Source organism: Oncorhynchus mykiss, chromosome 8 (genome assembly GCF_013265735.2).
Source record: "Oncorhynchus mykiss isolate Arlee chromosome 8, USDA_OmykA_1.1, whole genome shotgun sequence".
In the NCBI taxonomy this organism is placed as follows: domain Eukaryota; kingdom Metazoa; phylum Chordata; class Actinopteri; order Salmoniformes; family Salmonidae; genus Oncorhynchus; species Oncorhynchus mykiss.
The window spans coordinates 35,783,393-35,798,419 of NC_048572.1; the positions used below are offsets into that span (position 1 = coordinate 35,783,393).

At 42.9% G+C, this 15,027-nt stretch overlaps 1 protein-coding gene across 1 annotated transcript in view; it reads right to left on the reverse strand.

The window, feature by feature from the left end:
* Positions 1–14,628, reverse strand: part of LOC110529866 (bromo adjacent homology domain-containing 1 protein) — an 89,980-nt gene extending 75,352 nt beyond the window's left edge. Inside the window, exon 1 of the mRNA XM_036985387.1 lies at positions 13,929–14,628. The gene's annotated coding sequence lies outside the window, so the exon portion shown is untranslated. The remainder of the gene's footprint in view (positions 1–13,928) is intronic.
* Between the last annotated feature and the right edge of the window lie 399 nt (positions 14,629–15,027).

Consider the following 15,027-nt stretch of genomic DNA (forward strand, 5'->3'; position numbering starts at 1 on the left):
ACATAATTTAAACATTCAGTGCAGGTTGGGAAAAGTATGTATTCAATATAGACAAGAAAAATACTTCTGGATAATTACATCTGCCACTCGTGATATGTGCATCAAAGTGAAGTGGATATTATTAGACCTGTGCATACAGGACTAGTGACTGTTGCGTAAATTTAACTGAATATATAAAACACAATTGAGACCTTAAAGATTTTATAAACAGGCGCCAGCAGGTTCTTTAGATTGGTAGGACTGAAAAAGTTGGTAGTATCATATGACACGGTATTACAGTATTCTAAAATGTTGGTATCATAAGCATCATGACGTTTACAGTGATATTACCGTGGTACCGGTATACCGTGCAGCACTAATATATACACACTACATGACCAAAAGTATGTGGACACCTGCTCGTCAAACATCTCATTCCAAAATCATGGGCATTCATTTGGCATTGGTACAACAGCCTCCACTCTTCTGGGAAGGCTTTCCACTAGAAGTTGGAACATTGCTGCGGGAACTTGCTTCCATTCCGCTACAAGAGCATTAGTGGGGTCGGGTACTGATGTTGGGCGATTAGGGCTGGCTCAGTCGGCATTCCAATTCATCACAGAAGGGTTCGACGGGTTTGAGGTCAGGACTCTGTGAATGCCAGTCAAGTTCTTCAACGCCCATCAACAAACAATTTCTGTATAGCTCCCTATTTTTGATGCACGGGGGCATTGTCATACTGAAAAGGCCTTCCCCAAACTGTTGCCACAAAGTTGGAAGCAAATAATCTTCTAGAATGTCTTATGTTGTAGTGTTCAGATTTCCCTTCACTGGAAGTATGGGGCCTAGCCGAACAATGAAAAACAGCCCCAGACCATTATTCCTCCTCCACCAAACTTTACAGTTGGCACTATGCATTGGGGCAGGTAGCGTTCTTCTGGCATCAGCCAAACCCAAATTAGTCCATCGTGACTGCCAGATGGTGAAGCGTGATTTCATCCCTCCAGAGAACGCATTTCCACTGCCCCAGAATCCAATGACGGTGACCTTTACACCACTCCAGTCAACCGCATGGTTCTCTTAGGCTTGAGTGGGGCTGCTCGGCCGTGGAAACCCATTTCATGCATCTCCCAACAAACAATTACGCGCTTCAGCAAATCGGTGGTCCCGTTCTGTAAGTTTGTGTGGAATACCACTTCGCGATGGAGCCGTTGTTGCTATTAGATGACTCCACTTCACATTAACAGCACTAGTGTACCGGGGCAGCTCCAGCAGGGCAGAGGTTTTACAAACTGACTTGTTGGAAAGGTGGCATCCTATGACGGTGCCACGTTGAAAGTCACTGAGCTGTTCAGTAAGGCCATTCCACCACCAAATGTTTGTCTATGGAGATTGCATGACTGTGCTCGATAAAACACACCTGTCAGCAACAGGTATGGCTGAAATAGCTGAATCCACTCATTTGAAGGGGTGTCCACATATACATACAAAAATGCATGTTATGTATACAGTGCATTCGGGAAACTATTCAGACCCCTTTCCTTTTTCCACATTGTTACATTACAACCTTATTCTTATTATTGTTTTTTTTCTCAATCTACACACCACCCAATAATGACAAAACAGGTTAACAGATTTTTGCAAATATATTAAAATGTATAAAAAATGTAAAAAGAAATACCTTATTTACATAAGTATTCAGACCCTTTGCTAGGAGACTCGAAATTGAGTTCAGGTGCATCCTGTTTCCATTGATCATCCTTGAGATGTTTCTACAACTTGATTGGAGTCCACCTGTGGTAAAATCAATTGATTGGACATGATTTGGAAAGGTACACACCTGTCTATATATAAGGCCACACAGTTGACAGTGCAAGTCAGAGCAAAAACCAAGCCATGAGGTCGAAGGACTTGTCCGTAAAGCTCCAAGACAGGATGTGTCGAGGCTCAGATCTGGGGAACCGTAACAAAAAATGTAATTGAAGGTCCCCAAGAACACAGTGGCCTCCACAACTCTTAAATGTACAGTTGAAGTCGGAAGTTTACATACACTTAGGTTGGAGTCATTAAAACTTGTTTTTCAACCACTCCACAAATTTCTTGTTAACAAACTATAGTTTTGGAAAGTCTATTAGGACATCTACTTCGTGCATGGAAAAATCAAAAGAAATCAGCCAAGACCTCAGCAATTTCCAAATGCCTGAAGGTACCACATTCATCTATACAAACAATAGTACACAAGTATAAACACCATGGGACCACGCAGCCGTCATACCGCTCAGGAAGGAGACGCGTTCTGTCTCCTAAAGATGATCGTACTTTGGTGCGAAAAGTGCAAAGCAATCCCAGAACAACAGCAAAGGACCTTGTGAATATGCTGGAGGAAACAGGTACAAAAGTATCGATATCCACAGTAAAACGAGTCCTATATCGACATAACCTGAAAGGCCGCTCAGCAAGGAAGAAGCCACTGCTCCAAAACCGCCATAAAAAAGCCAGACTACAGCTTGCAACTGCACATGGGAACAAAGATCGTACTTTTTGGAGAAATGTCCTCTGGTCTGATGAAACAAAAATAGAACTGTTTGGCCATAATGACCATTGTTATGTTTGGAGGAAAAAGGGGAGGCTTGCAAGCCGAAGAACACCATCCCAACCGTGAAGCACGGGGGTGGCAGCATCATGTTGTGGGAGTGCTTTGCTGCAGGAGGGACTGGTGCACGTCACTAAATAGATGGCATCATGAGGAGGACAATTATGTGGATGTATTCAAGCAACATCTCAAGACACCAGTCAGGAAGTTAAAGCTTGGTCGCAAATGGGTCTTCCAAATGGACAATGATCCAAGCATACTTCCAAAGTTGTGGGGAAATGGCTTAAGGACAACAAATTCAAGGTATTGAAGTGGCCATCACAAAGCCCTGACCTCAATCCCATAGAAAATATGTGGGCAGAACTGAAAAGGCGTGTGAGAGCAAGGAGGCCTACAAACCTCTCAGTTACACCTGCTCTGTCAGGAGGAATGGGACAAAATTCACCCAACTTAAGCTTGTGGAAAGCTACCCAAAACGTTTGACCCAAGTTAAACAATTTAAAGGCAATGCTACCAAATATTAATTGAGTGTATCTAAACTTCTGACCCACTGGGAATGTGATGAAAGAAATAAAAGCTGAAATAAACCACTACTATTATTCTGACATTTCACATTCTTAAAATAAAGTGGTGATCTTAACTGACCTAAGACAGGGAATTTTTATTAGGATTAAACATCAGGAATTGAGAAAAACTGAGTTTAAATGTATTTGGCTAAGGTGTATGTCAACTTCCTACCTCAACTGTAGCTGAAAAGAGAGAACAGTAACTTATTAGTTCAGGTTCCTGTTTTGCCTACTGATTCTACATTCTCATCTTCTGCTCATATACATATATAATACTGGATTAAATAATGTAGTAATAACTGCTTACTGTACCTCTCCACTGATCTCCACAGTGACCTGCTCAAAGGGTTCCAGGACTCTGCATACCTCCTCCACCACCTCCCATTCCTCTTGGGTCAGAACATCAACAGGTGCATTGACAATGGCCAGGATAGAGATGATGGCATCCGTTGACTCAAGAAACCGCTTCAACATATAAAATGTTGAATTCCACCTTGTAGTGCAGTCTTGTTTAGGCCACAGCTCAGGCATTCCCATCTGGCGCTGTGTAGACTTTAGTTTTTCAGCACCTACTGTGCTCCTGTGGAAGTATTCCACAGCTGCTTTCACTTTGTCCACAGTGGGCTTCATCACCTTCAGAGCATCTCTTACAATCAGGTTGATTGTGTGGGCAAGACATGGATGATGTGTCCATTTTTAAACTTTTCCATCTACTTGCCCTTCTCTGGCCACTCTCAACAGTTCCTCTGCCAAGTTCTCTGAGGTGTGTCTGTCCCTGAACTCAAAGCAGTCCAGAAGACAACTAGACATCCAAAAATCTTCAATGAAGTGACATGTAACCGACATGTAAGAAGTGATTACCCTTGATGTCCAGCAGTCAGTGGTAAGGCAAATTGCAGTAGCTTTTTGGACTCTTTCCCACACTGACGCCTGTGTGCTCTTGTACAGCTGTGGAATAAGTGATTTTGAAAGGGCTTTCCTGCTTGGAATTGTGTTCATTGGATTTAGACAATTGCTATATTTTCTAAAACCTCGGTCCTCCACGATCGAAAATGGCTGGACATTGGTGGCAATCATTTTCAATATCAATTTGGCCTTGTTTTGCTACAGACATAGACTTTGGCATAAACTGGTTCATAGAAGAATGCGTTGCTGTGGCTCACGGAGTAGGCCTATTTGACTGAGTGGATACATCTCCACGTGTGGAGGTGCTGGCTCCACCACTATCACTAGCAGGTCTACTTGACTGAGTGGATACATCTCCATGTGTGGAGGTTCTGGCTCCACCACTATCACTAGCAGGTCCGCTAGTTTCTCAAAGCTCCGCTACAGCTAGCTTCACAGTTGGGTGCACAGTTCGCATATGCCGGTGTAGGTTGTGCGTAGAACCGGCTTTATATGAGATGTTGTTTTGTTAAATTCTACACTGTGCTCTAACATTGTCTACATTATTAAAATGCATCCAAATGCTACTGTGTTTCCGACTTATTTTCCAGCTGTTTTCACAGCTGTCCTTCCTCGCTCTCCCCTCGGCTGCTAAGTGTGTGACTGAGTGAGTTGGCTCGGCCCTCCCTCATGCATCTTTGGTTCATTGGTTGACACTGCGTGTCTGACAGGATCAACAGGTGAGGCTGTTAGTCTGAGCAGACAGTCAGAACGAATGCATGTGCGCATGAGGATTTAGGCCTATGGTATTTTTTTCTTTTTTTCGTTCTTTGAATTTGAACTTCTTATTTTTTTTCATAAATAGATTCGGCTCTGCTGATATGCGAACCGGCTCCCAACATTCACCTACAAGAAGCCGGCTCTTAGAGCTGACTCGTTCCTCGAACGATCCATCACTACTGGGGGAGTGAGTGAGAGAAGGTAGAGGAGAAGGCTTGGCTTGAAAGAGCTGGGCATCTTGTGATGACATGCATTATCTGAATTAGGCCCACAGAAATCTACCCAGAAAGGCAAAGATTTTCAGCTGGCTGGTAGACACTGGAAGAAGTTTCTGATTGTCAGAGGGAGGATTTTCCATTTCTGGTTTGTTGCATTTGCGAGACAACAGTCACAACAGTCCCAAGCCAGTACATTTGTTGTTTTCATTTTGGCACTCTTTTTTTAGTTTTAGTCTAGTCTTAGTCATTTTGACTAACATATAATTAAGTCTGTCACATGTTTGATGAGGATTTAGTCTAGTTTGTCAAAAATGACAAACAGTGGGCCATTTTAATAAACAAAATGCCCTTTCACTTTAGTCACATTATATTTGTATTGCCGCAACCTATACTCAACATAAATCACTGACTTCCACGTGCACAAACATACAGTGCCTTCAGAAAGTATTCATACCCCTTGACTTATTCCACATTTTGTTGTGCTACAGCCTACATTCAAAGTGGATTAAATCGATTTGTTTCTCGCCCATCTACACACAATACTCCATAATGACAAAGTGCAAGAAAGCATGAAATACAGAAATCTAAAAATGTACATAAGTATTCAAACCCCTGAGTCAATACACTGTAGAAGAACTTTTGGCTGCGATTACAGGTGTGAATCCTGCCGGGTAAATCGAAGAGCTTTGCACACCTGGATTGTGCAACATTTGATTTATATTCTTCAAGCTCTGTCAAATTGGTTGTTGATCATTGCTAGACAACCATTTTTCAGGTCTTGCCATAGATTTTCCAGGTAGATTTAAACTCGGCCACTCAGGGACATTCCGTGTCTTCTTGGTAAGAAACTCCGGTGTAGATTTGGCATTGTGTTTTAGGTTATAGTCCTGCTGAAGGGTGATTTTATCTCCCGGTGTCTGGTGGAAAGCAGACCGAACCAGGGTTTTCCCTTCTAGGAATTTGCATGCTCCATTCTGTTTGTTTGCTGTTTTTGTATCCTGAAACTCCCCAGTCCTAAACACTAGAACCGCAAAAGCAGTCATTCTGACTGCTCATACATTTTCACGTTATGCCCCCCTCCATCCTTGACTTTTCCTAAATAAGTCTAAATAAACACACTGTGTTAGAATCTTAATATTAAACAGAACTGCGACCGCACCACTCCTTTATGACAGTTGAAAGTGCCCAGCTGATAATATACGCGATAATTGCCTTGAAACTGAACCTAAAATATTCAGAAATTTCACACATAACAGATGAATTTAAGTAAAGTATTATGGGGAGAAAGTGGGAGTTGCAAATTGTGCATAATTATGTATTCATCAATAGTGAATGAAGAACAGGGCGGGACATTGTATTGATTGGTCCATTCTAATGATAAATATATATATTTTTAAATGGTATGATACCTATAACAGCTCACTGAATCAAAGCAGTCTTATCAGTCTCCTCTGGTCTACTTGGAGTAGGCTACACTGTGAGAGCGTGTGTAATTGCACATGCTGAACGGCTTTCAATATCCGGGAAAACATCCACATCGGGGCAGCAGGTGAGCGAGTGTCTGAGACCTTCCCTTGACAAGGGGAGAAATGTCACCATGGACAATTTCGTAACTTCACGAGCAATGCCATTTGCTTGCAAAGAAAACAAGTCTGGCCGGTACCATGAACAAAGTGAGACGGGAGCTCCCTCCCTGTGCACAAAATAAGGCACCTGCACAGCCGTGCAACGGTGCTGAAGAATGACAAGACAACAGACACAAAGAGAAAACCGGAGACTATTACCTGCCACAACCAAACAAAAAAGTATGTCAAAGTGTGTCAAGCAAGTGAAAGTTACCAAAAAAATTGTGTCAACTGTTAGGACAATGGATTACAGCATAATGAAATCCAACTGATGTCAGTGTAAAATTGTACACAATAAGCACGAGCTAACAGACTATTTTTGACTGCTGTCATGTCGACACATTCATTAGAACGCCTTTATGGCATTTGCGTTCACTGTTTATCAAGGCCACCTGGTGCTTATAATGATGTTTAGGCTACTAATGTAATCATCTGACCGCGTGTCTTTTGACCGTGACTATTGGTGGTTGGGGTATTTTTATATAAAAGAAGCTGTTACATATGCTTTCTGTTTCATAGCTATAACAAAAAAGGCACTCCGCAAACAAAATTGATTGAACAAGCGTTTTTGGTTTTTACATTCAGCCTGTAGTAGCAAACTAACAAAATACTATTTTGTTATTTGAAATCAAATAAAAAAATCATATTCTAATGTAACCCAAGGCCTTCACAACCAAAGGATTATTTTTGCAATAGCATTTATGAAATATATTAATTACACTGTTAGAAAGTTGCAGTCAGAATTACTGTTCATTAGCTTTAAGGGGAGTCCATTAAGGCCCAGCGGTTCTAATGTTAACAAAGACAAGCATACCCATAACATGATGCAGCCACCACAATGCTTGAAAATATGGAGAGTGGTACTCAGTAATGTGTTGTATTAGGTTTGCCACCAACATAAAACTTTGTATTCACATTTTTTTGTTGCAGTATGTTTTGGGATATTTGTATTCTGTACAGGCTTCCTTCTTTTCACTCTGTCAATTAGGTTAGTATTGTGGAGTAACTACAATGTTGTTGATCCATCCTCAGTTATCACGTGCATTAAACTGTAACCGTTTTAAAAATCAACTTCATGGTGAAATCCACACACAGTGAGTCTGTGCAACTTAAGCACATTTTTACCTCAATTTATTTTTGACATGCCATAACAAAAAAAAAAGGGTTGAATACTTGAGTCAAGATAAAATACAATCTTAAAAATACAATCTTTAAAATTTCGAAAAATATAATTCCACTTTTGATATTATGGGGTATTGTGTGTAGGCCGGTGACAAAACATCTCAATTTAATCTATTTTAAATTCAGGCTGTAACAAAGTGTGGGGAAAAGTAAAGGGGTGTGAATACTTTGAAGGCTCTGTACATTGCTGCAAAGTAGTCCAGGTTGCACCTCCATATTGGTGTCCAAAAGTACAAGGGGAGCTAAAGACCGTCTCATGGCGAAACAAACAAATCACTAAATCTCAAGTCCCTTGTGCTCGGCTCAAAGTCACCAATGGTCAAGTCACGAGTCGAGCCACAAGTTCCTATGACTGAAGTCTGAGTCCCAGTGCCCGAGTTCTGGGCCAAATGCTCAAGTCTGAACCCCCGGGTCCATATTAACTCAAAATAAAAGTGATTTACCCAGTCAGATATAATAATGAATAAAAATGTATATAGCACTTTTCTACTCAAAGCGCTTTACATACTAGGGCGAAACTCACCACATCCACCAATGTGTAGCACCCACCTGGGTAATGCACGGCAACCATTTTTGTGCCAGAACGCTCACCACACCAGGTGGAGAGGTGGAGAGTGATATATGCCAATTAGGAGGAGGATTAGGTGGCCATAATGAAAAATGGGGCCAAGTTGGAAATCTAGCCATGACACCGGGGTTAACACCCCTACTCTTACGATAAGTGCCATAGGATTTTTAAAATGACCACAGAGTCAGGACACCCGTTTAATGTCCCACCTGAAAGACTGCGCCTTACACAGGGCAATGTCCCCGTCACTGCCCTAGGGCATTGGGATCTCCTAAGATTAGGAGGGAAGAGTTCCCCCCTACTTGCCCTCCAACTCCACTTACAGCAGCATCTGGTCTCCCACCCAAGGACCTACCCTGCTTAGCGTCAGACAAGCCAGCAGTGGGATGCAGGGTGGAACACTGCTGCCGTGTGTCGTGGAAAGTGGAATTTAGTCAAATTGTTTCCTATCCCTTTCTGTGCTACCAAATGTTTGCAGATACAGTGCTTTCAGAAAGTATTCAGACCCCTTGACTTTTTCCACATTTTGTTACTTTACATCCTTATTCTAAAATTGATTAAATTAAAATACTCAGTGAGCTACACACAATATTTTTTACATTTTACCAGGTAAGTTGATTGAGGACACATTCTCATTTACAGCAACAACCTGGGGAATAGTTACAGGGGAGAGGAGGGGGATGAATGAGCCAATTGTAAACTTGGGATTATTAAATGACCCTGATGGTATGAGGGCCAGATTGGGAATTTAGCAAGGACACCGGGGTTAACAACCTTACTCTTACCATAAGTGCCATGGGAACTTTAGTGACCGGAGTCAGGACACCCGTTTAACGTCCCATCCAAAAGACGGCACCCTACAACAGGCAATGTCAATCATTGTCCTGGGGCATTGGGATATATTTTTTAGACCAAAGGAAAGGGTGGCTCCTACTGGCCCTTCCAACACCACTTCTAGCCGCATCTGGTCTCCCATCCAGGGACCGACCAGGACCAACCCTGCTTAGCTTCAGAAGCAAGCTAGCAGGGTGGTATGCTGCTGGCTTAATACCCCCATAATGACAAAGCAAAAACAGGTTTAGAAATGTTAGCAAATGTATAAAATAAAAATCACTTATTTACATAAGTGTTCAGACCCTTTGTTGAGACGAACTTGAGGTCAGGTGCATCCCGTTTGCATTGACCATCCTTGAGATGTTTCTACAACTTGATTGGAGTCCACCTGTGTTAAATTCAATTGATGGGACATGATTTGGAAAGGCACACAACTGTCTATACAAGGTCCCACAGCTGACAGTGCATGTCAGAGCATAAACCACGCCATGAGGTCGAAGGAATTCTCCGTAGAGCTCCGAGACAGGATTGTGTCGAGGCACAGATCTGGGGAAGAGTACCAAAACATTTATGCAGCATTGAAGGTCCCCAGGAACACAGTAGCCTTCAGCATTCTTAAATGGAAGAAGTTTGGAACCACCAAGACTCTTCCTAGAGCTGGCCGCCCAGCCAAACTGAGCAATCGGGGGAGAAGGGCCTTGGTCAGGGAGGTGACCAAGAACCTGATGGTCACTCAGACAGAGTTCCAGAGTTCCTCTGTGGAGATGGGAGAACCTTCCAGAAGGACAACCATCTCTTCAGCACTCCACCAATTAGGCCTTCATGGTAGCATGGCCAGACGGAAGCCGCTCTGTGAAAGGCACCTGACAGTCCAGTTGGAGTTTGCCAAAAGGCACCTCAAGACTCTCAGACCATGAGAAACAAGATTCTCTGGTTTGATGAAACCAAGATTGAACTCTTTGGCCTGAATGCCAAGTGTCACATCTGGAGGATACCTGGCACCATCCCTACAGTGAAGCATAGTGGTGGCAGCATCATGGTGTGGGGATGTTTTACAGCGACTGGGAGACTAGTCAGAATCGAGGGACAACCTACTCCAGAGCGCTCAGGACCTCAGACTGGGGCGAAGGTTCCAATTTCCAACAGGACAACGACCCTAAGCACACAGCCAGGACAACACAGGAGTGGCTTCGGGACAAGTCTCTGAATGTCCTTGAGTGGCCCAGACAGAGCCCGGACTTGAACCCAATCGAACGTCTCTGGAGAGACCTGAAAATAGCTGTGCAGCGACACTCCCCATCCAACCTGACAGAGCTTGAGAGGATCAGCAGAGAAGCATGGGAGAAACTCCCCAAATACAGGTGTGCCAAGCTCGTAGTGTCATACCCAAGAAGAGTCAAGGCCGTAATCCCTGCCAAAGGTGCTTCAAAAGTACAGAGGTTCTGAATACTAAAACAATCCGTTTATTTATTTTTTAAATTTGCACAAAATATAAATCTAAACATGTTTTTACTTTGTCATTATGGGGTATTGTGTGTAGATTGATGGGGGGGGAGAATGTTATTTTCTCTACCAAAAGCTGCCTCCAACATCATTTTAGAGAATTTGGCAGTACGTCCAACCAGCCTCCCAACCGCAGACCATGTGTATGCACGGCACCCCGGGACCTCAACATCTGGCTTCTTCAACTGCAAAATCGTCAGACCAGCCACCTAGACAGCTGATGAAACTGTGGGTTCGCACAACCGAAGAATGTCTGCACAAATTGTCAGAAACAATCTCAGGGAAACTCATCTGCGTGCTTGTTGTCCTCACCAGAGTCTTGACCTGACTGCAGTTAGGCATCGTAACCGACTTCAGTAGGCAAATGCACATTTTTGATCGCCACTGGGAGCAGTGTGCTCTTCATGGATTAATCAAATCAAATCATTTCAACTGTATTGGGCAGATGGCAGTATGGCCGAATGGTTTACCGATGTTGGGGTTATGGTATGGACAGGCATAAGCTATGGACAATGAACACAATTGCATTTTAAGTCGATGGTAATTTGAATTCACAGAGATATGACAAGATCCTGAGGCCCACTGTCGTGCCATTCATTCGTCTCCATCACCTCATGCTTTCAGAATGATAATGCACGGCCCCATGTCGCAAGGATCTGTAAACAATTCCTGGAAGCTGCAAATGTCCCAGTTCTTCCATGGCCTGCATACTCAGACAGGACACCCATTGAGCAACGTTCGGGATACTCTGGATCATCGTGTACAACAGTGTGTTCCAGTTCCTGACAATATCCAGCAACTTCACACTGCCATTGAAGAGGAGTGGGACATCGTTCCACAAACAGCCTGATCAACTCTATGGGAAGGAGGTGTGTAGTGTTACACGAGGCTGCCCCTACTTTTGTTTAAAGGTATCTGTGACCAACACATACTTATCTGCATTTCCAGTCATGTGAAATCCATAGATTAGGGCTTAATTTATTTATTTAAATTGACCGATTTCCTAATATGAACTGTAATTCAGTAAAATCTTAGATATTGTTGCAAGTTGCCTTTATATTTTTGTTTGGTGTAGAGGGCTGGTGGCGCCTGCGTGATATTGGCTGTGTGTGTGCCAATTCCTTCCAACTGCTGAACAGAACTGTGCTGCTTATCACTGATAAGCTCTCAATCTCTCCAAAAACTACTGTCCGGTCCACTTAGTAGTCAGATTGTCACAGAGATAATTCTCTCTCATCTCGTTTTAGTCAACTGAAATGATAGATCTTTTCGTTTAGTTATAGTTTATGGGTCCATTTAGTCAGTTATAGTCTCATCAATTACCACTGAAAAATAGGTGTTAAACAAATGTCACCATTTTTGTTGATGAAATGAACACAGGTACATTTATCAGGAGTCCACTGCATTATAATGTGATGAAACCTCTGATACAACCAAAGTTTGCATTAGGCTAACACTCAAGACAACTACAGCTAGTGACTGAAGAATAACTTTTATATACCCAGAGATTGTCTAAACTGCAATAAACCAAGGAGTCAAAGATTAGACATTAATTTGTTAAACCAATGCCTAAACCTGCAAATAGACAAACATTGCTTCAGTAAAATAAAAACAAAAACAGGGAAACACAAATCCTTACAAAATGGTGAAATAAGCCAAACTATCCAAGTTGTTTTTCCCAGCTCTGGTAAGATGTAGCAGGAAGGAGAGAGGCAGAGAGACTAATAGAAAGTGGTCATTTCCCAGACCATTTATCTGATGACACATCCATGCTGTACCACCTTCCCCACCTAACTACCTACCTAAATGGCAAGGTACATTTCCCTGCTGTTAATTCCAGGGGGGGAGGGGGGGGGGGGACCAGTTTATACAGTACCTGTGGACATGGACCCATTGCATTGGAGGGGTTGGTGTGACATGCTGCTCAGTCTCGCACCCAGACGTTTTTATCCCCCTTCAACTTGAGCTCTCAACCTTGAAGCCGATGGAAATGTAACAATTCTCAACAATCAATATTGTTACAACGTAGGCGAACAGTAGTCAGCTACCATAACAACTGATATGACCATTGTGCCACATTATTAAAGTAGTCGAGTGACATGTTCAGGTCATGGGTGAGCCATAGTTTTGATTTAACCAATGATCGATAAATATGCTGGACAATTCCTGTGATTGTCTGCATAACATGGCAGTTCATTAGCTTGAATGTCATCACTTAGCAGGCAACCACCGTTTCAACTAATAGGAGCTCACAAGTTAGTTAATAACCTGGAAGGCAAGTTACAACGCAAACTCTAACGTGGGAATGAAATGCATGCATGATGTCATCTTTATGCCGTAAATGGAACGTTGGCCCATCAGATATTGTGACATCGACTATTCAACGCACCTGCCTGCATGTGTCACAGTGAGTGAACGACTATTGGTTCACCCACAATTCAAAACTGCAGAAGAAATGTTCTCATTAGAGAAGTTAAGCATCTTTATCAGCATCTGTGGAACTCAATGTTAAAACAGATGTGATATCAACGCTAGATTACGCAAAATAGCGAACTGATCTGCGCACTTTTCCGGAGTCTCCTGCCTACCCCGTGTAGTGCGCACACACACTACCATGATACTGACAGAGAAACATGCGACAAAATAACAAAAACACCAATATAGGTTCATTAAGCTTAACACATGTTAGAAGGGATCATACGGACAAAAGTTAAGCAGTCTACCTATCCAATTAGTCTCATTTTATTATCCTGTTGAGCACACAAGCCAACAATGACTGTTTCACGATGGATAATATTGATACTAACATCCACGCATTGCCAACTACACCAGACAGCCAAACGAATGCATGCTTTTGGGATCAGATCTACAACATCGAGTCGGTTATTGCTCGAATTCGCACTTGGCTAACACGAGTAGCAGTTACGATTAGCCGAGCTGGCGTGGATGGCCAGGCAGTGTACATCACGCACGCTGTCTGGCTGCACAAGCCAAGTAGCTACCACTCCCCAAAAACATCTTCCTATTTCCATGGCCATTTCCCTCACGAATGCCCATACACCCGACTCGAAACAAAAACAAACGTCATCAAATGGAAGAACGACTACATCGTATGAGCTAGTTTACTGGCATTAGCGCTAGCTAACGTACTCCCCCGAAACAACTCAAAAAGAGATAGCAACGCCAGCTACTCACCCGTGTGGGTCTCTGTGGCAACTCTCCTCCCTAGGCAAGTTCACAATATATTAGGTAGGCGATCTACAGTACAATCCCGACCAGGACACCTTGTTGTGAAGAGGTGGATATATCGCTAAACACGACGCACTAGCGTCCAACGTTAGTCCGACGCTGGGGGCTTGCTGGCTTCTGTTCTTGACTTTTAAGTGCTCGTCTCACTCAGCCTTCCGCGAAAGTCAATGTCGAATGATTAGATGTGGCTTCCTCTAGCTTTCCTACACTCTATTCGAGGAACCCCCCGAAAAAAATAATAAACGACGAAAGAAGCAAAACCACTCCAACCACCCTCCTATTCTCCGAAAGGTAGCATACTCCCTGGAACTGTTTACCAGCGTTACATCCAACTCAAACACGGATCTGTTTCCACACACGAGTTGATACCGCTGAAGTGTAGAGAAACACGTCGCTTGATCCGTTATGGCAGTACAAGGCAGTTTTCAGTTGCGCACCAGTCTCACAAACAAGACTGCTCGCAGCTGAAGTGTTGTTAGCCTATTCTATTGCACTGGCAGTGAAAAGTGTAACCATCCTCAAGCCGAACGGTCTTCAAAAGCAGAAAAAAATCGCTGAAATATTTTCTGCAGCAGGTTTAAATAAAACACCTTATTTTTGCAGTGTGGCGTGTTTTTACATAACAGCATCATCCAGGAGCCGCTGTATGTCCGATCACATGTGAGAGCCACATGGAGAGCCTTTTAAAGGGGCACCAGCGCTTGGCCAGGCAACTGATCAACAGCAATAATGGGCAAGGGCAATTATGGGTCCCCTGGGTGCTACTTTTTATAGCATAGTCATAGACTAGCTTGAGTTATAAACATACATCCATGATTTTGGAAGCCCATTCACGCCACTATTTTTTAAAATGTTGATAGCCTACATTCTAAAAATGTCGAGATAGTAAGTCGAAATTTCGAGATAAGTACGTTTGAATTTAGAGATACTAACTCAAAATGTGAGATAGTAGACCTTTGTAACACATTCTGTGGTAATTTCAGAGGTGTTACCCTGGGGCTCCGAGTTTTCCTGATCTGGTAGGCTAACTTAACCAGGTAAAACT